Here is a 26,163-nt window from a genome sequence, read left to right on the forward strand (position 1 = left end):
TCGCTCCTTGTTTCTTTTATGCGTGTTTCTCCATCCATTCTTCAACGCTTTCCCTTGACCTTAATTTGTTCCTCTTTATGCATTTCCCACGCCTGAACATGTACTGCCTACTCCTTGACTTCTTAGACCGTCTGAGACCTCCGGCTTATCAAAACGGTCTCAATCATATCAGAATGTAACAATAAACCCAAACAAGTGGACAGATTGTACCCTTTTTATTTTTATTGATTTTTTTACAGATGGAAATACTGATTTTTCCTTAAATCTAAGATCCTTTTTCAATTAAAAAAAATGTATTTGACTTGGTTTAATGAGCATATAAATTGTGAGTGGGGAGGGTGAACTTTTCATTTTCATTGTTTCACTTGCAGGGGATAGCGCGAACGCAGTCCCCCTCACCAAGAAATTACACACTCGAGTCATCAACATTTGTGATGATCGTAGGGGTCAGCCCGCCCGTGTAGTGCAATGGACAGGCCTCGCCCCAGGAGTACCCCCTTGTTGATCAAGGTGTCTCCCGTGCCAGGTAAGTATGCCACATCCGGAAACACCACAAACCCCGACCCAAAGCAATTTCTCAAACTGCTGTGGTGTTGTTCACACATATACTTTTCTTGAATATCTTTTTTAATCCTATATTAGAAATACTTCAGCCAAACCTAACATGTGTAGATAGTTACAAATACATGTAGTAATGTTGATTTTAAATATTCACATGACTACAATATTTTGTTGATTAATATTAAAACATAGCCCTGTCCTGGAAAATATGTTCAGAACAGCTACTATGCTCAGGACAGCTACTATGCTCAAGACAACTATAATGTCTATTGTTAGCAACCAATCAGATCTGAGTACTTCTGTATCTCTAAAGATTGCGGCTTAATAAATATTGTCTTACATTAGTTAATTATTGTCTTTTAGAATCAGTAATCATACGTTCACCACACCTATAAAACGCTACATTTTGTTTAATTGCTGGTGCCCTATTTCAGCGAGTTAAAATGAGCATTGCTATTTGATCACAAGGAGCCACAATGGAAATACCCTTTCAGTTAAGACAACTCTTTCGAGAAAACATTAAAAATCAAGATGGATGACTTCCCTTGATAGACAGGGTTCTCTTCGCTCCTTGTTTCTTTTATGCGTGTTTCTCCATCCATTCTTCAACGCTTTCCCTTGACCTTTGTTCCTCTTTATGCATTTCCCACGCCTGAACATGTACTGCCTACTCCTTGACTTCTTAGACCGTCTGAGACCTCCGGCTTATCAAAACGGTCTCAATCATATCAGAATGTAACAATAAACCCAAACAAGTGGACAGATTGTACCCTTTTTATTTTTATTGATTTTTTTACAGATGGAAATACTGATTTTTCCTTAAATCAAAGATCCTTTTTCAATTAAAAAAAATGTATTTGACTTGGTTTAATGAGCATATAAATTGTGAGTGGGGAGGGTGGACTTTTCATTTTCATTGTTTCACTTGCAGGGGATAGCGCGAACGCAGTCCCCCTCACCAAGAAATTACACACTCGAGTCATCAACATTTGTGATGATCGTAGGGGTCAGCCCGCCCGTGTAGTGCAATGGACAGGCCTCGCCCCAGGAGTACCCCCTTGTTGATCAAGGTGTCTCCCGTGCCAGGTAAGTATGCCACATCCGGAAACACCACAAACCCCGACCCAAAGCAATTTCTCAAACTGCTGTGGTGTTGTTCACACATATACTTTTCTTGAATATCTTTTTTAATCCTATATTAGAAATACTTCAGCCAAACCTAACATGTGTAGATAGTTACAAATACATGTAGTAATGTTGATTTTAAATATTCACATGACTACAATATTTTGTTGATTAATATTAAAACATAGCCCTGTCCTGGAAAATATGTTCAGAACAGCTACTATGCTCAGGACAGCTACTATGCTCAAGACAACTATAATGTCTATTGTTAGCAACCAATCAGATCTGAGTACTTCTGTATCTCTAATGATTGCGGCTTAATAAATATTGTCTTACATTAGTTAATTATTGTCTTTTAGAATCAGTAATCATACGTTCACCACACCTATAAAACGCTACATTTTGTTTAATTGCTGGTGCCCTGTTTCAGCGAGTTAAAATGAGCATTGCTATTTGATCACAAGGAGCCACAATGGAAATACCCTTTCAGTTAAGACAACTCTTTTGAGAAAACATTAAAAATCCAGATGGATGACTTCCCTTGATAGACAGGGTTCTCTTCGCTCCTTGTTTCTTTTATGCGTGTTTCTCCATCCATTCTTCAACGCTTTCCCTTGACCTTTGTTCCTCTTTATGCATTTCCCACGCCTGAACATGTACTGCCTACTCCTTGACTTCTTTGACCGTCTGAGACCTCCGGCTTATCAAAACGGTCTCAATCATATCAGAATGTAACAATAAACCCAAACAAGTGGACAGATTGTACCCTTTTTATTTTTATTGATTTTTTTACAGATGGAAATACTGATTTTTCCTTAAATCAAAGATCCTTTTTCAATTTAATTTTTTTTTTTATTTGACTTGGTTTAATGAGCATATAAATTGTGAGTGGGGAGGGTGGACTTTTCAGTGTAACATGCCCCTAATGGCTTTGCCGTGAGGGCGTAAAACTTTCATCTCTCGTGGACTTTTCATTTTCATTGTTTCACTTGCAGGGGATAGCGCGAACGCAGTCCCCCTCACCAAGAAATTACACACTCGAGTCATCAACATTTGTGATGATCGTAGGGGTCAGCCCGCCCGTGTAGTGCAATGGACAGGCCTCGCCCCAGGAGTACCCCCTTGTTGATCAAGGTGTCTCCCGTGCCAGGTAAGTATGCCACATCCGGAAACACCACAAACCCCGACCCAAAGCAATTTCTCAAACTGCTGTGGTGTTGTTCACACATATACTTTTCTTGATTATCTTTTTTAATCCTATATTAGAAATACTTCAGCCAAACCTAACATGTGTAGATAGTTACAAATACATGTAGTAATGTTGATTTTAAATATTCACATGACTACAATATTTTGTTGATTAATATTAAAACATAGCCCTGTCCTGGAAAATATGCTACTATGCTCAGGACAGCTACTATGCTCAAGACAACTATAATGTCTATTGTTAGCAACCAATCAGATCTGAGTACTTCTGTATCTCTAAAGATTGCGGCTTAATAAATATTGTCTTACATTAGTTAATTATTGTCTTTTAGAATCAGTAATCATACGTTCACCACACCTATAAAACGCTACATTTTGTTTAATTGCTGGTGCCCTATTTCAGCGAGTTAAAATGAGCATTGCTATTTGATCACAAGGAGCCACAATGGAAATACCCTTTCAGTTAAGACAACTCTTTCGAGAAAACATTAAAAATCAAGATGGATGACTTCCCTTGATAGACAGGGTTCTCTTCGCTCCTTGTTTCTTTTATGCGTGTTTCTCCATCCATTCTTCAACGCTTTACCTTGACCTTAATTTGTTCCTCTTTATGCATTTCCCACGCCTGAACATGTACTGCCTACTCCTTGACTTCTTAGACCGTCTGAGACCTCCGGCTTATCAAAACGGTCTCAATCATATCAGAATGTAACAATAAACCCAAACAAGTGGACAGATTGTACCCTTTTTATTTTTATTGATTTTTTTACAGATGGAAATACTGATTTTTCCTTAAATCAAAGATCCTTTTTCAATTAAAAAAAATGTATTTGACTTGGTTTAATGAGCATATAAATTGTGAGTGGGGAGGGTGGACTTTTCATTTTCATTGTTTCACTTGCAGGGGATAGCGCGAACGCAGTCCCCCTCACCAAGAAATTACACACTCGAGTCATCAACATTTGTGATGATCGTAGGGGTCAGCCCGCCCGTGTAGTGCAATGGACAGGCCTCGCCCCAGGAGTACCCCCTTGTTGATCAAGGTGTCTCCCGTGCCAGGTAAGTATGCCACATCCGGAAACACCACAAACCCCGACCCAAAGCAATTTCTCAAACTGCTGTGGTGTTGTTCACACATATACTTTTCTTGAATATATTTTTTAATCCTATATTAGAAATACTTCAGCCAAACCTAACATGTGTAGATAGTTACAAATACATGTAGTAATGTTGATTTTAAATATTCACATGACTACAATATTTTGTTGATTAATATTAAAACATAGCCCTGTCCTGGAAAATATGTTCAAAACAGCTACTATGCTCAGGACAGCTACTATGCTCAAGACAACTATAATGTCTATTGTTAGCAACCAATCAGATCTGAGTACTTCTGTATCTCTAAAGATTGCGGCTTAATAAATATTGTCTTACATTAGTTAATTATTGTCTTTTAGAATCAGTAATCATACGTTCACCACACCTATAAAACGCTACATTTTGTTTAATTGCTGGTGCCCTATTTCAGCGAGTTAAAATGAGCATTGCTATTTGATCACAAGGAGCCACAATGGAAATACCCTTTCAGTTAAGACAACTCTTTCGAGAAAACATTAAAAATCAAGATGGATGACTTCCCTTGATAGACAGGGTTCTCTTCGCTCCTTGTTTCTTTTATGCATGTTTCTCCATCCATTCTTCAACGCTTTCCCTTGACCTTTGTTCCTCTTTATGCATTTCCCACGCCTGAACATGTACTGCCTACTCCTTGACTTCTTTGACCGTCTGAGACCTCCGGCTTATCAAAACGGTCTCAATCATATCAGAATGTAACAATAAACCCAAACAAGTGGACAGATTGTACCCTTTTTATTTTTATTGATTTTTTTACAGATGGAAATACTGATTTTTCCTTAAATCAAAGATCCTTTTTCAATTTAATTTTTTTTTATTTGACTTGGTTTAATGAGCATATAAATTGTGAGTGGGGAGGGTGAACTTTTCATTTTCATTGTTTCACTTGCAGGGGATAGCGCGAACGCAGTCCCCCTCACCAAGAAATTACACACTCGAGTCATCAACATTTGTGATGATCGTAGGGGTCAGCCCGCCCGTGTAGTGCAATGGACAGGCCTCGCCCCAGGAGTACCCCCTTGTTGATCAAGGTGTCTCCCGTGCCAGGTAAGTATGCCACATCCGGAAACACCACAAACCCCGACCCAAAGCAATTTCTCAAACTGCTGTGGTGTTGTTCACACATATACTTTTCTTGATTTTCTTTTTTTAATCCTATATTAGAAATACTTCAGCCAAACCTAACATGTGTAGATAGTTACAAATACATGTAGTAATGTTGATTTTAAATATTCACATGACTACAATATTTTGTTGATTAATATTAAAACATAGCCCTGTCCTGGAAAATATGTTCAGAACAGCTACTATGCTCAGGACAGCTACTATGCTCAAGACAACTATAATGTCTATTGTTATCAACCAATCAGATCTGAGTACTTCTGTATCTCTAATGATTGCGGCTTAATAAATATTGTCTTACATTAGTTAATTATTGTCTTTTAGAATCAGTAATCATACGTTCACCACACCTATAAAACGCTACATTTTGTTTAATTGCTGGTGCCCTATTTCAGCGAGTTAAAATGAGCATTGCTATTTGATCACAAGGAGCCACAATGGAAATACCCTTTCAGTTAAGACAACTCTTTTGAGAAAACATTAAAAATCCAGATGGATGACTTCCCTTGATAGACAGGGTTCTCTTCGCTCCTTGTTTCTTTTATGCGTGTTTCTCCATCCATTCTTCAACGCTTTCCCTTGACCTTAATTTGTTCCTCTTTATGCATTTCCCACGCCTGAACATGTACTGCCTACTCCTTGACTTCTTAGACCGTCTGAGACCTCCGGCTTATCAAAACGGTCTCAATCATATCAGAATGTAACAATAAACCCAAACAAGTGGACAGATTGTACCCTTTTTATTTTTATTGATTATTTTACAGATGGAAATACTGATTTTTCCTTAAATCTAAGATCCTTTTTCAATTAAAAAAAATGTATTTGACTTGGTTTAATGAGCATATAAATTGTGAGTGGGGAGGGTGGACTTTTCATTTTCATTGTTTCACTTGCAGGGGATAGCGCGAACGCAGTCCCCCTCACCAAGAAATTACACACTCGAGTCATCAACATTTGTGATGATCGTAGGGGTCAGCCCGCCCGTGTAGTGCAATGGACAGGCCTCGCCCCAGGAGTACCCCCTTGTTGATCAAGGTGTCTCCCGTGCCAGGTAAGTATGCCACATCCGGAAACACCACAAACCCCGACCCAAAGCAATTTCTCAAACTGCTGTGGTGTTGTTCACACATATACTTTTCTTGAATATCTTTTTTAATCCTATATTAGAAATACTTCAGCCAAACCTAACATGTGTAGATAGTTACAAATACATGTAGTAATGTTGATTTTAAATATTCACATGACTACAATATTTTGTTGATTAATATTAAAACATAGCCCTGTCCTGGAAAATATGTTCAGAACAGCTACTATGCTCAGGACAGCTACTATGCTCAAGACAACTATAATGTCTATTGTTAGCAACCAATCAGATCTGAGTACTTCTGTATCTCTAAAGATTGCGGCTTAATAAATATTGTCTTACATTAGTTAATTATTGTCTTTTAGAATCAGTAATCATACGTTCACCACACCTATAAAACGCTACATTTTGTTTAATTGCTGGTGCCCTATTTCAGCGAGTTAAAATGAGCATTGCTATTTGATCACAAGGAGCCACAATGGAAATACCCTTTCAGTTAAGACAACTCTTTCGAGAAAACATTAAAAATCAAGATGGATGACTTCCCTTGATAGACAGGGTTCTCGTTAAAATTAATATTAAAAGTCCTACGGTTTTGAGCCATTAAGGACTTGAGTGTTTGTCCGCTTTCAAAAAGAGGAAAGAAAGAAACAAAAAATAAGGAGAGGAGGGCAGGGGGTGGGGTTGAGTTGATAATGCTCTGTGGAATTTGTTAAAATGAAAAGTAGTTAAGATGTTTCTTGGTAAGAATTATAAGTCTGTATTCTATATCTTGAATAACGGGTTTGTAAAATGATTTTTTTTTTTTAATTCAAATCGAGTTAAAAAGTGGAACCTTTCAGGATCACCAATAAAACCAAATAGATGAGCAAGTAAGAGGAACACGAACAATAAATCTCAAAACTTTTTACAAATAAAAGGATTAAAATGTAAGCCACGAAGGCCGTGGTAATAAAAACAATATGTACAGTTTGGCGACTAGTGGGCCTTGGGTGAGGATATGTTGTCTAGAGGGTAGTCGCTGGAATCAGGAGGGATGGCGGGAGCCACTCGACCTCAAACTGAAACACGCTGATGTGATAATCTGGGCTTAGTTATACCCACAGCCCCATGTCCGAGTCCCTGACCAGTCGGCACAGCAGCAAGCTGTGTGACCAGCCTAGAGAACTGCTACTGCGCAAATAATCCTGGGGACTCAGACCATGGAGCTGCATATGGTCATATAAGGTTTTAAAGGTAATTCTATTTGTAGCGCATGGAGCGAAAATGTGTTGAAATGAATAGGGTTCTCCACAATGGCAGGACTTGTTAAAGATATGGAAGCGGCAGCCGCCGGCACGGAGGCGTCTGAAGATAGTGAGGAGGTTTGTTGGGAGATCGGGGTGTAGATCGTTCATATCAATGGGTTGATAGGACAGAGATGTTACGTACTGACTTCGAATGAGTTTACGGATTTTACTGTAGAACTCGGTTACTGAGTAGCCGATGTTAGTGTTAGCTGGGCTAGATTCTGCCGCTTCTTTGGCAGCGACATCCGCCAGTTCATTTCCCCGGACCCCTACGTGAGAGGGGACCCAGAGAAATGATACGGATGTGCCGGATGAGATTAACTGGTGACATATAAAGAGGATTTCTCTTTGTAGCTCTGCCCGATTTGATGTGTTTCGATGCAGAGCTTGTAATGAAGAGCGCGAGTCAGAGCAGAAAACTACCGCACGCGGTGTGACTGGGAGGTCATTTATAAAAGTGCATGCCATGAGCAAGGCAAATAGCTCGGCTGAGAATATGGAGATGTCTTTATTAAGAGTATATTTCCTTGAGATTTTGAGATCTGGGATCACAAAGGCGCAGCCAACGCTGCCGTCTGCAAATTTGGATCCGTCAGTAAAGACTTTTAAATGCTCCGAGAATTTGTAGTTTAGGGTTTCTTTTGTAACAGTAGCCAGGTAGACGGGGTTATCTTTTTTGGTAGTATTATCTTCACTGTCGTATATGATAGTAGGGGTTTCCTCAAGCCAAGGCGGGTAGGAGGGCGGGGGGACCCTGGCCAGCTCACTGACCTTCACCCCGCTATCGGCTAGAATGCGGTTTACTGTGTCGGATAAGGGTAGCGTTTTGGCCAAGAGTTGAGTGCTATGTTTGGTGTTGGCCTCATAATTTTGGTGCTGAGGAAAAAAGTCAGTCAGGACCTCGCAGGCAGAGTTCTCTACCGCGTGGGCTCTGACAGCATACTGAGCTGAACGGAGTTTTATCTCATCCACAAGGGGCAGCCACCCACACTCGCTGTAGACTCGACTCTTACTCGCTTGTTGGGAGAGTCCCAGAGCTATTTTGAGCGCCCTGCACTCTATAATAGCCAGTTTTTTCATGAGCGCCGGGCGCGTCGCGAAATAAGCTTCGCACACAGGGTTCTCTTCGCTCCTTGTTTCTTTTATACGTGTTTCTCCATCCATTCTTCAACGCTTTCCCTTGACCTTTGTTCCTCTTTATGCATTTCCCACGCCTGAACATGTACTGCCTACTCCTTGACTTCTTTGACCGTCTGAGACCTCCGGCTTATCAAAACGGTCTCAATCATATCAGAATGTAACAATAAACCCAAACAAGTGGACAGATTGTACCCTTTTTATTTTTATTGATTTTTTTACAGATGGAAATACTGATTTTTCCTTAAATCAAAGATCCTTTTTCAATTTAATTTTTTTTTTATTTGACTTGGTTTAATGAGCATATAAATTGTGAGTGGGGAGGGTGGACTTTTCAGTGTAACATGCCCCTAATGGCTTTGCCGTGAGGGCGTAAAACTTTCATCTCTCGTGGACTTTTCATTTTCATTGTTTCACTTGCAGGGGATAGCGCGAACGCAGTCCCCCTCACCAAGAAATTACACACTCGAGTCATCAACATTTGTGATGATCGTAGGGGTCAGCCCGCCCATGTAGCGCAATGGACAGGCCTCGCCCCAGGAGTACCCCCTTGTTGATCAAGGTGTCTCCCGTGCCAGGTAAGTATGCCACATCCGGAAACACCACAAACCCCGACCCAAAGCAATTTCTCAAACTGCCTTAAAATTAATATTAAAAGTCCTACGGTTTTGAGCCATTAAGGACTTGAGTGTTTGTCCGCTTTCAAAAAGAGGAAAGAAAGAAACAAAAAATAAGGAGAGGAGGGCAGGGGGTGGGGTTAAGTTGATAATGCTCTGTGGAATTTGTTAAAATGAAAAGTAGTTAAGATGTTTCTTGGTAAGAATTATAAGTCTGTATTCTATATCTTGAATAACGGGCTTGTAATATTATTTTTTTTTTATTTCAAATCGAGTTAAAAAGTGGAACCTTTCAGGATCACCAATAAAACCAAATAGATGAGCAAGTAAGAGGAGCACGAACAATAAATCTCAAAACTTTTTACAAATAAAAGGATTAAGATGTAAGCCACGAAGGCCGTGGTAATAAAAACAATATGTACAGTTTGGCGACTAGTGGGCCTTGGGTGAGGATATGTTGTCTAGAAGGTAGTCGCTGGAATCAGGAGGGATGGCGGGAGCCACTCGACCTCAAACTGAAACACGCTGATGTGATAATCTGGGCTTAGTTATACCCACAGCCCCATGTCCGAGTCCCTGACCAGTCGGCACAGCAGCAAGCTGTGTGACCAGCCTAGAGAACTGCTACTGCGCAGATAATCCTGGGGACTCAGACCATGGAGCTGCATATGGTCATATAAGGTTTTAAAGGTAATTCTATTTGTAGCGCATGGAGCGAAAATGTGTTGAAATGAATAGGGTTCTCCACAATGGCAGGACTTGTTAAAGATATGGAAGCGGCAGCCGCCGGCACGGAGGCGTCTGAAGATAGTGAGGAGGTTTGTTGGGAGATCGGGGTGTAGATCGTTCATATCAATGGGTTGATAGGACAGAGATGTTACGTACTGACTTCGAATGAGTTTACGGATTTTACTGTAGAACTCGGTTACTGAGTAGCCGATGTTAGTGTTAGCTGGGCTAGATTCTGCCGCTTCTTTGGCAGCGACATCCGCCAGTTCATTTCCCCGGACCCCTACGTGAGAGGGGACCCAGAGAAATGATACGGATGTGCCGGATGAGATTAACTGGTGACATATAAAGAGGATTTCTCTTTGTAGCTCTGCCCGATTTGATGTGTTTCGATGCAGAGCTTGTAATGAAGAGCGCGAGTCAGAGCAGAAAACTACCGCACGCGGTGTGACTGGGAGGTCATTTATAAAAGTGCATGCCATGAGCAAGGCAAATAGCTCGGCTGAGAATATGGAGATGTCTTTATTAAGAGTATATTTCCTTGAGATTTTGAGATCTGGGATCACAAAGGCGCAGCCAACGCTGCCGTCTGCAAATTTGGATCCGTCAGTAAAGACTTTTAAATGCTCCGAGAATTTGTAGTTTAGGGTTTCTTTTGTAACAGTAGCTAGGTAGACGGGGTTATCTTTTTTGGTAGTATTATCTTCACTGTCGTATATGATAGTAGGGGTTTCCTCAAGCCAAGGCGGGTAGGAGGGCGGGGGGACCCTGGCCAGCTCACTGACCTTCACCCCGCTATTGGCTAGAATGCGGTTTACTGTGTCGGATAAGGGTAGCGTTTTGGCCAAGAGTTGAGTGCTATGTTTGGTGTTGGCCTCATAATTTTGGTGCTGAGGAAAAAAGTCAGTCAGGACCTCGCAGGCAGAGTTCTCTACCGCGTGGGCTCTGACAGCATACTGAGCTGAACGGAGTTTTATCTCATCCACAAGGGGCAGCCACCCACACTCGCTGTAGACTCGACTCTTACTCGCTTGTTGGGAGAGTCCCAGAGCTATTTTGAGCGCCCTGCACTCTATAATAGCCAGTTTTTTCATGAGCGCCGGGCGCGTCGCGAAATAAGCTTCGCACCCGTAAAGGAGGCGGGAGCGAATTAATGCCCGCACTACCTCTGTGACACACTTACGTCCTCTGGCCCAGGATTGGGACGCCAGGTAGCGTATGATATAAAGATCCTTGTTGGCCTTATTGATCAGATGTTCGATATGACTGGTCCAGTTAAGTCGGGTATCGATGATAACGCCGAGGAACTTAACTTCTGAGCTCGGTTTGATAATATCACAACCTATCTTTATACTGCAGTTCCTGTACAGTTGTCTACGGGAGACAACAAGAAAGACTGTTTTATTTGAGGCTAGTTGGAAGCCGTTGGTGTACATATATTGACAGAGGTTGTCGATTTTAATTTGGTAAGAAGATAAGTCAACAGTGTTGGTAACTCTGTTATGGCGTGGTCTATTAGTGTCTATTAAGGCGAGGTCGTCCGCATACAGAAGTACACTGGCACCGTCAACCTTAACAGAAGTAATGTCATAGAGCATGATGCTGAATAAGTTTGGCGCGATGATACTGCCCTGGGGAACCCCCATGTCCAGCGCATGGGTTTCGGACACCGAAGAGCCCACTCGGACAGACATCTTGCGATTGCTGATGAAGTTTTTGATGAATTGGTACATGTGGCCAGAGACACCGATTCTGCCGAGTTTTAGGAGTAGACGAGCATGCCAGACGCTGTCGTACGCAGATTTAATATCAAAGAAGGTTCCAAGAAGAGAATTATTACTATGTGCCAAGGTCTTTTTGATTTTTTCAGTGACGTGCACAATGTGGTCCGCACACGAACGACCTTGCCTAAAACCTGCCTGGCATGTAGGAATGATATTGTGTTTATTGAGGTGGAACTCCAGCCTCTGGTTCACCACACGCTCAAAGATCTTGCTGAGGTGGGGGGTTAGTGATATGGGGCGGTAACTGCCAGGTAGATTGCCCGGTTTTCCGCTCTTCAATACTGCTACTACTTGTGAGTCTGACCACGCTGCGGGGATAGTATCCTTTAACCAGCATAGATTGAAAAACTGAGTGAGCAACTTAACAAAGTTAGGTGGTAGATGTTTTATCATGTGATATGATATTGGGTCTAAACCTGTGGATTTTTTTGGGTCTTTCACAGAAGAGATGGCGTTTTGGACTTCTTTTGCCTTAAACATGCAGTTTATAGGCAACTGGTTGTCATCTGGGGGGTATGTGAAACCCTTCTCCTGATCTAACCTATAATTGAGTCGTTCAGTATCTAGGGATTTTGATTGACTATTTTTGGCAAAGGTATCTGCTAATAGGTTTGCCTTTTCAGAGTCAGTTGTGGTCATTTTATCACCCGATAGTAGTGGCTTTTCTTTAGTTCTGTATCTACATTTAAATCTGCGGATTTTCTTCCAGATTTTGCCACAGTCTTTGTAATCTTTAGTTTCTTTGTGGACAAAGTTTTCCCAGTTTTGAAGTTTAGCCTCAGCGGTGATCTGGTTAAATTGTATTTCAGCTGACTTCATATTCGTGAAGTTAGCGTCTGAGCAGTGCCTGAGATATGTCCTAATGTGATATCGCTTGTTTGCCAAGGCTTCATCACAGTCTGCATTCCACCACTCATTCCTTTTGGCCTTACAGTTAGGATTTACTGATTTAAGCGGAATGTGATTATTGGCAGCAGTGAGTATACATTGACGTATATTATTGTAAGAGGCTTCGATGTCATCCGTAAGGAGAGTTTCCTCCCTGACACCCTCGAGCTCCGCACGGAAGCTGTCCCAATTTGCCTGTTTGTAATTGTACTTTTTTCTGACCTCCGAGTTATTGCGATTAGGGGCGAAGTGGCGGAAGGTAAGAACAATGGGTAAGTGATCGGAGCCGAGGGCGTCCGGGAAAACGTTCCAGTCGATGTCAGTGACTATGGCATTTGAGCAAAGGGAGAGATCGATTGCTGATGGGGAATGGTCAGCTCTGTCTGGAAGTCTGGTTGCCGAGCCATCGTTTAGTATACAAAAGTCAGTTTCCAAAATGACGTCAGCAAGGTTGCTATTGGCATGTTTGTATCTAGGGTTAGCAGAGTCCCACAGAGGGTGGTGATTATTAAAATCACCCATCACGCACCAGTGTGCCCTGCTATGATCCAGGGATTTTAGCCAGTCGGTAGTTCCTTTTTTATTACACCCGTGGGGGTAATATATGTTAACTATGTTGAGGTTTTTGGATCCTTTTATTTCGATTTCAACAGCACATGTACTGAGATTTTCTGAACTAGGGATGAGAGGTGCAAAGGGTTTGTAATTTAAGGAAGACTTTAGATAAATAGCTGTTTGAATGAGTTGCCCTGAGCCCTTTTGCTCTACTATGGGAGGGAAGTCAAAACCATCTATAGAAGGCAGTAGGGAGCGTTTTCTCTTGACTGACTGGATAACTAAGATGTCAGCAGAGTGATTTGATATATAATTATATAGCTGAGAGAAGTTAGAGTTGATAGAGCGACAGTTCCACTGTAATATGATAAATCCGTGACCGCTTTCACCTTGTTCAGCCATTTTAACACGCACAAAGAAGGTAAGTTAAAGGGCAGATTTAAAATAGGTTAAAAAGTGGTTTTAACAGCTTTCATATCCGTCACGGACAACTGCTTGGCACCAGCAAGGGCGCCCAGCGCCAGAGTGGCGCCGCCCGGAATGAAGCGTTCAACCTTGGTGTTGGAGAGTTGTGTGTATGTAGCTGAGAGGGAGTCGATCAGGTCGAGAGGACTCTGCATCTGTCTGGCCTTAACCATGAAGCCGAGGCACTGCTCGATGAAACCTTGAAGGCCTCTTTGTTGTTCATTTAAATTTGCATATTGCTCTCCTGTTTTTAGCTTATCTAGTGCAGCGTCGGCTAGCTCAAGCTCTGCCTTCTCCTGCTCCTCCCTCATCTGCTGCTTTATTTCCTGTTCAGTTTTAAGTTTGTATTCTCTGAATCTCTGGGCCAATCCCTCCTCCATTCTCCCCATCAACCTCTCGAAGAGCTGCTCTTCTTTCGAGTCCTCCTTCCTGTTCTGGGCTTTGCGTAGGAGGGAGGCCTTTAACCCGGGGGTCCCATGAAGCGGCGCCTCTGCCGGCCGAGCCGTCTGAGACTTACAGGGCGCCTGGGGGCCAGGATTTGGATTTTGCGAAGTTGTTTGGTGCTTCGCGGTTGCAGCAGAGCTGTCCGCATGAACTGGAAGGAGTGTATTGTCATGCTCGGTCATTTTGTTTTTGATTTCTTGTATTTTATTTACTTGCCCACCCAGGGGGGGTCTCTGGACAGCCAAAGAGTACCCGGACCGGGGGGTTGAGGTCCGCCGGATCGGTTGCGGAGGGGGACGCCAGAAGGAGTCCCTCATTTCCGCTGGGGCAGTCGCTGTTTTATTTTGTTGTTTGGCGAGCTCGCGCCGCGCCCGATCCAGGGCCTCAGAATATGGTATGTATGCTGCCGACCTGATCTTATTGGCCTGCAGCCTCAGTCTCATTTCCGGGCATCCAAGATAAGCGGCGGAATGCTCGCCCTTGCAGTTTACGCAATGTTTGGCCTTGGTGCACGTCGCTCCGTCGTGGCCCTTGGAGCCACATCGGGGGCAGATCTGCACTTTTGATTTGCATTGTTGTTTTAGGTGCGATAGTCTCTGGCACTTCGTACAGCGCCGCACTGGAGGAGTGTAGGGTTCGACGCCGTACACCTCACTCTCCAGAACGACGCTGTCTGGAAGAATTGCCGTTGTAAAGGTGACACGGACCGCCTGAGACGGTTTCCCATCCCTAAGGAGAAGACGGCGAAAAGATCGAACCGAGGAGGGGCCCTTTTCTACAAGACTCCCATCCTCCATCCGGACGCGCACGCCCACTGCCATCTCAGACAGGTCTGTTCCTGAATGTATTGTGGGTATGCGTTTAATGACACCTTCGGTTGTTACCTCCGGACGGTGGCATTTCACTTTGATGCCGCCGATCGAGTCCAGCCTCAATAGCTTGTTTTGTTGTGATGCTGAGGAGCACCCTACCAGGACGCTCCCAGCTGCCAGCATGCGTATTTCTTTGACCTCGCCGATGGCAAGGTCAAACGTTTTTTTCCTCCTGAGGCCGAGTCCCTGCAATGTTGCCGGGCCCTCCTTCAGGTCCTGCACCACCACGGGGAACTCTAAGAAGGAGGGAGGAGGTTGCTTGGGTTGATAAAGAAGTTTTCTTCGGGGTCTTTGTTTTGTGTGTGTGTGTGTATTGGCAGGTGGTAGTGGCTGTTGAGTTGTCTGGTTTTCTTGTGATTCAGTAAGGGGTTGGGAGGTGTCGACCCCCCGGGCAGATGTTGCATGGGAAATACCTGTGTTTCCCTGAAGAGGGGGACCCTCGCAGAGGACCTTTTGCTTCTTTTTCTTTTTGGGCTTCTTACGATTGACTTCGGTGAAGTCTTCCTCAAAATGATCAGTAATCTGAGAGCGTGGGGGGCTATCCCGGGAGAGAAGAGATTCCGGAGAGCTCTGCCCCCCCTCAGGGTCGTCCTCCCGCAATCTCTTTCTCTTGAAAGGAGAAGATATGCTGGTTTTCTCATTGGTGATTGCTTTATTAAGCTGTTTGGATTTTGGGGACTGACCAGTCCGGCTGGCCCGGTCAGTCTCATTCAGTGATTCCATGGGAATATCTGGGGCGCGGTCAGAACCGCTTGCTGTTTGGTCCATATTAAGGGACCAATCTTGCTCCCTCAGAGCAGTGGTATCCGTTGGAAGGTAGTTATCTACCCAGATGAATGTTTCCCGCCTATCAGCAAAGGTGGTGTTTGGCAGTTTGTGTTTAGCAACTTGGCTCATCACTTACAAGGTACGGTACGGTCACCAAGAAAAAACAAGCCAAACAGCTCAGGGTTAAAAAGGCAGGATATATAAAAGCAGGGTAACAAAAGCGTCCCAAGACAAAGAGTGAGCTGAAGCTCACCCCTCTAGCGACTTTCACTTCTCTCCCGAGAAACACGAGGACTCCTGCAGGGCGAGTGGGAACGCCACCAAGGGCAGCTAGCCCCCTTTCTGGACCCACGCCAAGAGCAGAGGGAGCTGTGTCGTGTGTTTAAGACACAACGAAAATGTGATTGTCCCCCTTTACCCTCAGGAATTCGGGAGAAAATCGCTATTTGAGCACTGACTTGGCTATGTAAGCTCGAGGTGCGTTAAAGCAGTCGCTATGTAATCAGCATGTTTGCTTGTGAAAGAACGCACTCTACAGGCCAGCAACTGCAGTGAATTACTCGTGCTGAGTGTGACATGTGAAGAAAACGTTAAAATTAATATTAAAAGTCCTACGGTTTTGAGCCATTAAGGACTTGAGTGTTTGTTCGCTTTCAAAAAGAGGAAAGAAAGAAACAAAAAATAAGGAGAGGAGGGCAGGGGGTGGGGTTGAGTTGATAATGCTCTGTGGAATTTGTTAAAATGAAAAGTAGTTAAGATGTTTCTTGGTAAGAATTATAAGTCTGTATTCTATATCTTGAATAACGGGCTTGTAATATTTTTTTTTTTTAATTTCAAATCGAGTTAAAAAGTGGAACCTTTCAGGATCACCAATAAAACCAAATAGATGAGCAAGTAAGAGGAACACGAACAATAAATCTCAAAACTTTTTACAAATAAAAGGATTAAGATGTAAGCCACGAAGGCCGTGGTAATAAAAACAATATGTACAGTTTGGCATGACATGCACGTGACAGAACACGACAATCTCCTCTCAAACTGCTGTGGTGTTGTTCACACATATACTTTTCTTGATTATCTTTTTTAATCCTATATTAGAAATACTTCAGCCAAACCTAACATGTGTAGATAGTTACAAATACATGTAGTAATGTTGATTTTAAATATTCACATGACTACAATATTTTGTTGATTAATATTAAAACATAGCCCTGTCCTGGAAAATATGTTCAAAACAGCTACTATGCTCAGGACAGCTACTATGCTCAAGACAACTATAATGTCTATTGTTAGCAACCAATCAGATCTGAGTACTTCTGTATCTCTAAAGATTGCGGCTTAATAAATATTGTCTTACATTAGTTAATTATTGTCTTTTAGAATCAGTAATCATACGTTCACCACACCTATAAAACGCTACATTTTGTTTAATTGCTGGTGCCCTATTTCAGCGAGTTAAAATGAGCATTGCTATTTGATCACAAGGAGCCACAATGGAAATACCCTTTCAGTTAAGACAACTCTTTCGAGAAAACATTAAAAATCAAGATGGATGACTTCCCTTGATAGACAGGGTTCTCTTCGCTCCTTGTTTCTTTTATGCGTGTTTCTCCATCCATTCTTCAACGCTTTCCCTTGACCTTTGTTCCTCTTTATGCATTTCCCACGCCTGAACATGTACTGCCTACTCCTTGACTTCTTAGACCGTCTGAGACCTCCGGCTTATCAAAACGGTCTCAATCATATCAGAATGTAACAATAAACCCAAACAAGTGGACAGATTGTACCCTTTCTATTTTTATTGATTTTTTTACAGATGGAAATACTGATTTTTCCTTAAATCAAAGATCCTTTTTCAATTTAATTTTTTTTTATTTGACTTGGTTTAATGAGCATATAAATTGTGAGTGGGGCGGGTGGACTTTTCATTTTCATTGTTTCACTTGCAGGGGATAGCGCGAACGCAGTCCCCCTCACCAAGAAATTACACACTCGAGTCATCAACATTTGTGATGATCGTAGGGGTCAGCCCGCACGTGTAGTGCAATGGACAGGCCTCGCCCCAGGAGTACCCCCTTGTTGATCAAGGTGTCTCCCGTGCCAGGTAAGTATGCCACATCCGGAAACACCACAAACCCCGACCCAAAGCAATTTCTCAAACTGCTGTGGTGTTGTTCACACATATACTTTTCTTGATTATCTTTTTTAATCCTATATTAGAAATACTTCAGCCAAACCTAACATGTGTAGATAGTTACAAATACATGTAGTAATGTTGATTTTAAATATTCACATGACTACAATATTTTGTTGATTAATATTAAAACATAGCCCTGTCCTGGAAAATATGTTCAGAACAGCTACTATGCTCAGGACAGCTACTATGCTCAAGACAACTATAATGTCTATTGTTAGCAACCAATCAGATCTGAGTACTTCTGTATCTCTAATGATTGCGGCTTAATAAATATTGTCTTACATTAGTTAATTATTGTCTTTTAGAATCAGTAATCATACGTTCACCACACCTATAAAACGCTACATTTTGTTTAATTGCTGGTGCCCTATTTCAGCGAGTTAAAATGAGCATTGCTATTTGATCACAAGGAGCCACAATGGAAATACCCTTTCAGTTAAGACAACTCTTTCGAGAAAACATTAAAAATCAAGATGGATGACTTCCCTTGATAGACAGGGTTCTCTTCGCTCCTTGTTTCTTTTATGCGTGTTTCTCCATCCATTCTTCAACGCTTTCCCTTGACCTTTGTTCCTCTTTATGCATTTCCCACGCCTGAACATGTACTGCCTACTCCTTGACTTCTTAGACCGTCTGAGACCTCCGGCTTATCAAAACGGTCTCAATCATATCAGAATGTAACAATAAACCCAAACAAGTGGACAGATTGTTCCCTTTTTATTTTTATTGATTTTTTTACAGATGGAAATACTGATTTTTCCTTAAATCAAAGATCCTTTTTCAATTTAATTTTTTTTTTATTTGACTTGGTTTAATGAGCATATAAATTGTGAGTGGGGAGGGTGGACTTTTCATTTTCATTGTTTCACTTGCAGGGGATAGCGCGAACGCAGTCCCCCTCACCAAGAAATTACACACTCGAGTCATCAACATTTGTGATGATCGTAGGGGTCAGCCCGTCCGTGTAGTGCAATGGACAGGCCTCGCCCCAGGAGTACCCCCTTGTTGATCAAGGTGTCTCCCGTGCCAGGTAAGTATGCCACATCCGGAAACACCACAAACCCCGACCCAAAGCAATTTCTCAAACTGCTGTGGTGTTGTTCACACATATACTTTTCTTGAATATATTTTTTAATCCTATATTAGAAATACTTCAGCCAAACCTAACATGTGTAGATAGTTACAAATACATGTAGTAATGTTGATTTTAAATATTCACATGACTACAATATTTTGTTGATTAATATTAAAACATAGCCCTGTCCTGGAAAATATGTTCAGAACAGCTACTATGCTCAGGACAGCAACTATGCTCAAGACAACTATAATGTCTATTGTTAGCAACCAATCAGATCTGAGTACTTCTGTATCTCTAAAGATTGCGGCTTAATAAATATTGTCTTACATTAGTTAATTATTGTCTTTTAGAATCAGTAATCATACGTTCACCACACCTATAAAACGCTACATTTTGTTTAATTGCTGGTGCCCTATTTCAGCGAGTTAAAATGAGCATTGCTATTTGATCACAAGGAGCCACAATGCGGAAATACCCTTTCAGTTAAGACAACTCTTTCGAGAAAACATTAAAAATCAAGATGGATGACTTCCCTTGATAGACAGGGTTCTCTTCGCTCCTTGTTTCTTTTATGCGTGTTTCTCCATCCATTCTTCAACGCTTTCCCTTGACCTTTGTTCCTCTTTATGCATTTCCCACGCCTGAACATGTACTGCCTACTCCTTGACTTCTTAGACCGTCTGAGACCTCCGGCTTATCAAAACGGTCTCAATCATATCAGAATGTAACAATAAACCCAAACAAGTGGACAGATTGTACCCTTTTTATTTTTATTGATTTTTTTACAGATGGAAATACTGATTTTTCCTTAAATCTAAGATCCTTTTTCAATTAAAAAAAATGTATTTGACTTGGTTTAATGAGCATATAAATTGTGAGTGGGGAGGGTGGACTTTTCATTTTCATTGTTTCACTTGCAGGGGATAGCGCGAACGCAGTCCCCCTCACCAAGAAATTACACACTCGAGTCATCAACATTTGTGATGATCGTAGGGGTCAGCCCGCCCGTGTAGTGCATGCAATGGACAGGCCTCGCCCCAGGAGTACCCCCTTGTTGATCAAGGTGTCTCCCGTGCCAGGTAAGTATGCCACATCCGGTTGATGATAAAATGATAAAATCGTTTATTTAACGTCACTCTGTAAAAACATTGGCGACATTTGTCTTAGATTAAGAACACACACAGGCACGCACACAAACTTTCCCTTTATGTACAGTGGTTCACCACCCTCCCGCCCCCCGCACACTCTCGCTCATCTAATTAAAAATGGTGTTAAGAGATACTTGGATATAAAATGGTATTTTTAAAAGTTCTGATAAAAATATATAGTAGCTGTATGAAAAGCAATGGCGTCAGCAGCAGCAATGTCTCTTCATATCCAGGGACCAAGTGGGTGCGTGTGCATAAGTCCAGCGATAAGTTTGGGACCTTGCCACCCAAGGTCTTTATTAAAACTTAAAAGATAGCTTAATTTTTCCTTTGAGGTATTTGGCAGAATATTTCTATTTGAGTTTATAAACTGAGTCAGGGGTTGAAAGTGGCATGAGTTCAAATCACACTCCAAAGTCAAATGAGCAAGGGTGAGGTCGGATTGACAGGTGCATTTAAGCTCTAGAAATTGGTAATTCCCAGCTTCTGCCCTTAGGCGGTTAATCCTTTTTATAACACGTGGGCATGCATTATAGGTGTTCATCTGTTTTGATGGGGCTTCCCGAATGAGCCAGCCAGAGCTTATAGCCTTGTGCATATATTTGTTCCTCCATTCTCTCCAGAGAAGAGAGTCTGTAAGGCTACTGATCTCAGAAGCAGACAATGGCAGGTCTACCTCGGAGGCGCCTATGCCTTGGGCAGCTTCTTTAGCGGCTTTGTCCGCTTTCTCGTTGCCAGGCACGTTCACGTGTGCTGGACACCAGACAAGGTTAATCTCGCTTCCTTTTTTTATAATTTTATTTGCCAGCTCCTTTATGGCAATGACAAGATCATGTCTTTTTGATCTTTTGTTAGATCTTAATGCTTCAATGGCTGCTTTGGAGTCAGAGAATATAGCTATCTTTTGAGGAGGAGTGTTCTTGAGATTGAGATGAACAAGCGACATGCAGATGGCAAGGAGCTCAGCTGAGAAGATCGAGTTTCTGTTGCACAGTTTAAATTTCCCAGTCATGTCATCACTGGGGATTACAAAAGCTGCGCCAGCCTTCTTGTCATCCAACACTGACCCGTCTGTGTAAACATGAACATGGCCTTTGTATACAATATCAATGTGCTCAAGGGCTTGTATCCTGAGTAATAACTGATCATCCTTTGTAGCTGTGCAATATTCTGTGTCAAAATTCATTTCTTTCATTGTCCATGAGGGATCACGAGATATGGGGTTTTGGGCCACATCATTTGGGTCGACACTGATTTCACTAAAGAGTGAAGCATTGAATTGAGCCAGTGAGGTGAAAGTAGTGCCAAAGTGGGCCTTTTTGTTTTGGACATGGTTGTAATGCGGTTGTAGCTCCTCTTTTGTTGAGTTTTGCACTGTGTTGGCTCGAACATTGTAATCTGCGCAGCACTTACGTCGCCACATGTCAAGAGGGAGGAATCCTGCTTGGTGGTATACAATGGCCTGCTTTGAATGCCTTGGGTGTCCGAGGGCAAGCCGAAGGGCACGACATTCCGCTGACTGTAGCTTATCAAGCCATTTTCGAGCCGACGAGAAGTAGGCCTCCTGTCCATATGATAGTCTTGATCTTATAAGAGCTCTGGTGATGTTTGTTAGAATAACTGGGCACTTTGCCCATGGTTGGGCAGCCAGTATTTTAAGAAGGTTGATGGTCTTATTTGCTTTGCTTAAAAGATACTTCAACGCCTTCAGCACACCTTTGGTATCCATAGCACAGCTCTTTCTTGGTTCTCTTCTTATCTTACCGACCGCTACCAGACTGTTTCGATTGACAAACTGAACTCTGACCCCATCAGACTTGAGTGCGGAGTCCCTCAGGGCTCAGTCCTTGGGCCTGTACTATTTACTCTCTACACTCAACCTCTTGACCACATCCTTGACCGACACAACGTTTTCCACCACTCTTTTGCCGACGACTCTCAACTTCACAACAGCTCTTCCCCTGACCAGTCTGAATCTCTTCTTTCCTCTATCTCTGACACTATCACTGACGTGCAGAATTGGATGACAGAAAACAAACTTCAGCTCAATAGCAACAAAACTGAAGCTATCCTAATAGGCACTACATCCAAACTCTCCAAAGCCACCTCCGACTCTCTTCAACTCTCTGACTCTTCTGTCCCTCTGTCTTCTGCTGTCAAAAACCTCGGAGTCACTCTAGACAACACCCTTTCCATGAAACAACACATCTCTTCTGTCTCTCGCACCTGCTACTTCCAACTCCGCCGCATCGCCACTATCCGCAAGTACCTCACCACAGATGCTACCGCCAAACTGGTCACTTCCACCATTCTCTCACGTCTTGACTATTGTAACTCTCTCTTGGCGGGTCTTCCCTCTTCTTCTATCTCTCGTCTCCAACGCATTCAAAATAGCTCTGCCCGTCTTGTCTTACGAAAGAAAAAGAGAGATCACATCACCCCCCTCCTAAATCAGCTCCACTGGTTGCCCGTTCCTGCCCGTATCACCTACAAAATCAACACTCTCACCTACAAATGCCTCCATGGTCTCGCCCCTGCCTATCTCTCCGACTCTCTCTCTCTCTATGTCCCTTCACGAGCACTCAGATCATCTGCTGACTCCCTCAAGCTCAACATCCCCCACACCAAACTCAAAACAGCAGGTCAACGCTCATTTTCTTTCCAAGCACCTAGCCAATGGAACACACTACCTCTCCCCCTCCGTCAACAACAGTCCCTCGAATCATTCAAATCTGCACTCAAGACATTCCTTTTTTCCAAATAATCCATGCATTCTACACTGCCCACCCCATCCCACCCTGAATAACTGTACATATTTTAATGGTTGATGGTGTGTGTGTGCTAGTGACTTTAAGTCTCCGTGTGTGTGAATGAGTGTATGTGCGCCTTGAGTCGCCTGTTGGTGAGATATGTGCGCGTTATAAATATTCGTATTATTATTATTATTATTATTATTATTATTATTAAGTGAGCAGTCCATAGTCCATTTGAGGTGAAAAGTACGCCCAGATATTTCACCTGCTGACTGGGTGAAACAACAGATTTATCTAGTGAGAACTGTATCTTTTCTCGATCTTCCAGTTTTCGGTTTGTAAAGACAACGAATACAGTTTTCTCGGCAGAGAGAGTGAAGCCATTCTCCCGCATATAGTTCGCAATGTTATCTATAGCTGTTTGCCACTCTTTAGAGAATTTGTGTTCTGTTTTATAGGTTTTGTTTTGATACTCTTTGCATAGAGCAATATCATCCGCATAAAGCGTCAGTTCGGCTCCATGTGTTTTAATTGTCGATATGTCATGCAGCATAATGCTAAAAAGCAGTGGTGCTATTACTGAGCCCTGTGGCACTCCCATGTCAACTTTGCGAGTGGATGATTTGGCACCTTTATAATCAGTTTGAAAGGATCTGTTCAGTAGAAAGCTTTTTATGTATTGAAACATATTACCACTGATGCCTAATTGCTTCAATTTGAACAACAATCGTTGGTGCCATACTGTATCGTAGGCTTTTTTGATGTCAAAAAAGACAGCAAAGAGAGACTTCTTGCGTGAGAGAGCTTTCTTAATTTTGGAGGACAGTTTTACAATGTGATCCGAGACACCCCTGCCTCGACGGAAACCGGCTTGGCACAGGGGTATTACCTTTTTTCTTTCCATTTCATCTTCTAGTCTGGATTCATTTTCTTTCATAGATTTTGCTCAGATGGGAGGTCAGAGATATAGGGCGCCAGTTGGAAGGGTCAGCTCTTGGTTTTCCAGGCTTTAAAATGGGGATCACAACAGCCTCTTTCCAAGCTGTGGGAATCAGGCCAGACTTCCAGCATGTTGAATACAAATCCAGTAAAAGATTTAATCCTTGGTTTGGTAAATGTTGTATGACCTGATAGTTTATTGGATCAGAACCACAGGCGGATCGGACTTTTGTCACCGATGCTATAGCCGTTTTCAGTTCTTGAATGGATAAGGGAGCATTTATTTTTAAGGAAGGGTTGAGTTCTGGGTCGTTTAAGTCCTGTTTATCCTCCCACTTCTTACGGAAGAGTTCCTGCTCACATAACAGTTTATCTGTTTGGCTTGCTGCTGCAAAAATATCTGCAAACAGTTCTGCTTTTTCAGGAAGGCTTTCATATTTTTTTCCTTCGTGCATAAGAGGACGTTCAGCCTGCTTGTGTCTGCATTTGAATTTCCTTATTTTGGTCCAAATTTTTCCAGCATCTCTGTAATCGCTCACTTTGCTGGACATGTTTTCAAAATATTCTTTTTTTGCTTTGTCTATAATTTTGTCACATTGTTCTTCAGTTGATTTCATATTGTTGTGGTTTTGTGCAGACCTGAAGCGATCATACTTCTCTTTTGCAGTTCTTTTTAACCTGATGGCTCTGCATTCTTCTGTCCACCATGGGCTCTGATCAGTTCTACTGGGTCCGATAAAAGGTTTTGTTTTGGGAATTGACAATTCCATTGCATTCAGCAGGTTTGATCTTAGCTGTTTATATTTGTTGTCGATACTTTCTTGGGACTCTGGATTGCCATCCAAGAGGGTATGTGCATCGGCAGACTTAGTGACAGCGTCCTTGAAAACTGCCCAGTCCGCCTTTTTATAATTGTATTTTAAGGCTTTTGGACCTGGCTCTGTGTGTGGTGATTTCCCAATAATGGATATCATGATTGGTAAGTGGTCGCTTTTTAATTTATCTGACACAACGCACCAGTCCGTTGTTAATCCGAGAGTGGGACTAACCAAGGTTATGTCAATGGCGGAGGGGTGTTGGTTTGGGATATCGGGTATTCTGGTTGCTGATCCGTCATTTAGTAAGTACACATTTGATTGCGTTATATAGGTGGCAAGGCTCTTTCCCACGGCACATGTCTGATCGGGGAAGTTGGCATCCCACAGGGGGTTTCGGCCATTAACATCTCCTCCGATCACCCAGGTGCGTCTTCCGTCGAGCTCTGGGAGCCAGCTGAAAATCGGGCCTTTGGTAATGTTTCTGTTATATATGTTTAATAAGAAGATGGATGGGCCATCATTCAGCAGAAGTTCAACTAGGTTTGAATGTATTTTTGTGTCGGCCGGAACAGGGGTTGGGTGAACATTGTACTTCAGATTGTCTCTGACATAGGTTACTGTGTACTTGATAGTTTGTGCTCCGCTCGTATCATCAACCTGATAATCTGTGACGGGTGGGTAAAAGAAACCAGATATGAAGGGGAGTTTTCCCGCATGACAGAGTGGGGACTGTATCAATAATACATTGAACATGTTGTTTTGGTTAAGATAATTAATAAGGTACGGTAGAGCAGTGTTAAGGGAACGACAGTTCCACTGCAGTACATTTATTCTTGAATCCATTTCAATCACAGAAGACCTAAAGTCTGTTGTGACCGTTTGATCTGCCCCTCAACTCTCTATGTCATTGTGTTGTCAAGGGGTTGAGACTCTGTTACAGATCTGCCTCCCTGAATGCCGAGAAGAGCGCATTGAGTGGTAAGTATCTTATTTAAGGCTGGTGGAGTTGGATTTTCCTTTGGCTTAAATATTTCAGTATATAGCCCTGTCAGAAGTGTCAGAACATTTTCGGGGCTTTCGTTCGTTTTTGCTTCAATAAGTGCAGCTAGGATGCTAGTGACGAATTTGAAAACCTCACCGCAGTTCTCGGTGCTCATCATCTTCATCTTTGCATAGCAAATCTAAGATCCTTTTTCAATTAAAAAAAATGTATTTGACTTGGTTTAATGAGCATATAAATTGTGAGTGGGGAGGGTGAACTTTTCATTTTCATTGTTTCACTTGCAGGGGATAGCGCGAACGCAGTCCCCCTCACCAAGAAATTACACACTCGAGTCATCAACATTTGTGATGATCGTAGGGGTCAGCCCGCCCGTGTAGTGCAATGGACAGGCCTCGCCCCAGGAGTACCCCCTTGTTGATCAAGGTGTCTCCCGTGCCAGGTAAGTAT

General features: G+C 42.5%; 11 non-coding genes across 11 annotated transcripts; all 11 read right to left on the reverse strand.

Annotated features, from left to right (window-relative positions):
* Positions 1 to 368: 368 nt before the first annotated feature.
* Positions 369 to 534, reverse strand: LOC138983371 (U1 spliceosomal RNA). Its single transcript, XR_011461109.1, has one exon. It is a non-coding gene; the product is annotated as a U1 spliceosomal RNA (small nuclear RNA).
* A 955-nt stretch (positions 535 to 1,489) lies between these two features.
* Positions 1,490 to 1,655, reverse strand: LOC138983372 (U1 spliceosomal RNA). The gene has a single exon (XR_011461110.1). It is a non-coding gene; the product is annotated as a U1 spliceosomal RNA (small nuclear RNA).
* Positions 1,656 to 2,678: 1,023 nt separating this feature from the next.
* Positions 2,679 to 2,844, reverse strand: LOC138983373 (U1 spliceosomal RNA). Its single transcript, XR_011461111.1, has one exon. It is a non-coding gene; the product is annotated as a U1 spliceosomal RNA (small nuclear RNA).
* A 949-nt stretch (positions 2,845 to 3,793) lies between these two features.
* Positions 3,794 to 3,959, reverse strand: LOC138983374 (U1 spliceosomal RNA). The gene has a single exon (XR_011461112.1). It is a non-coding gene; the product is annotated as a U1 spliceosomal RNA (small nuclear RNA).
* Positions 3,960 to 4,915: 956 nt separating this feature from the next.
* On the reverse strand, positions 4,916 to 5,081 carry LOC138983375 (U1 spliceosomal RNA). The gene has a single exon (XR_011461113.1). It is a non-coding gene; the product is annotated as a U1 spliceosomal RNA (small nuclear RNA).
* A 960-nt stretch (positions 5,082 to 6,041) lies between these two features.
* On the reverse strand, positions 6,042 to 6,207 carry LOC138983378 (U1 spliceosomal RNA). The gene has a single exon (XR_011461115.1). It is a non-coding gene; the product is annotated as a U1 spliceosomal RNA (small nuclear RNA).
* Positions 6,208 to 9,078: 2,871 nt separating this feature from the next.
* On the reverse strand, positions 9,079 to 9,244 carry LOC138983389 (U1 spliceosomal RNA). Its single transcript, XR_011461126.1, has one exon. It is a non-coding gene; the product is annotated as a U1 spliceosomal RNA (small nuclear RNA).
* Positions 9,245 to 17,726: 8,482 nt separating this feature from the next.
* Positions 17,727 to 17,892, reverse strand: LOC138983394 (U1 spliceosomal RNA). Its single transcript, XR_011461131.1, has one exon. It is a non-coding gene; the product is annotated as a U1 spliceosomal RNA (small nuclear RNA).
* A 957-nt stretch (positions 17,893 to 18,849) lies between these two features.
* LOC138983432 (U1 spliceosomal RNA) lies at positions 18,850 to 19,015 on the reverse strand. Its single transcript, XR_011461160.1, has one exon. It is a non-coding gene; the product is annotated as a U1 spliceosomal RNA (small nuclear RNA).
* Positions 19,016 to 19,972: 957 nt separating this feature from the next.
* Positions 19,973 to 20,142, reverse strand: LOC138983395 (U1 spliceosomal RNA). The gene has a single exon (XR_011461132.1). It is a non-coding gene; the product is annotated as a U1 spliceosomal RNA (small nuclear RNA).
* Positions 20,143 to 25,997: 5,855 nt separating this feature from the next.
* Positions 25,998 to 26,163, reverse strand: LOC138983379 (U1 spliceosomal RNA). Its single transcript, XR_011461116.1, has one exon. It is a non-coding gene; the product is annotated as a U1 spliceosomal RNA (small nuclear RNA).

The sequence above is a fragment of the Littorina saxatilis genome, linkage group LG12 (assembly GCF_037325665.1).
Source record: "Littorina saxatilis isolate snail1 linkage group LG12, US_GU_Lsax_2.0, whole genome shotgun sequence".
NCBI classification, from domain to species: Eukaryota; Metazoa; Mollusca; class Gastropoda; order Littorinimorpha; family Littorinidae; genus Littorina; species Littorina saxatilis.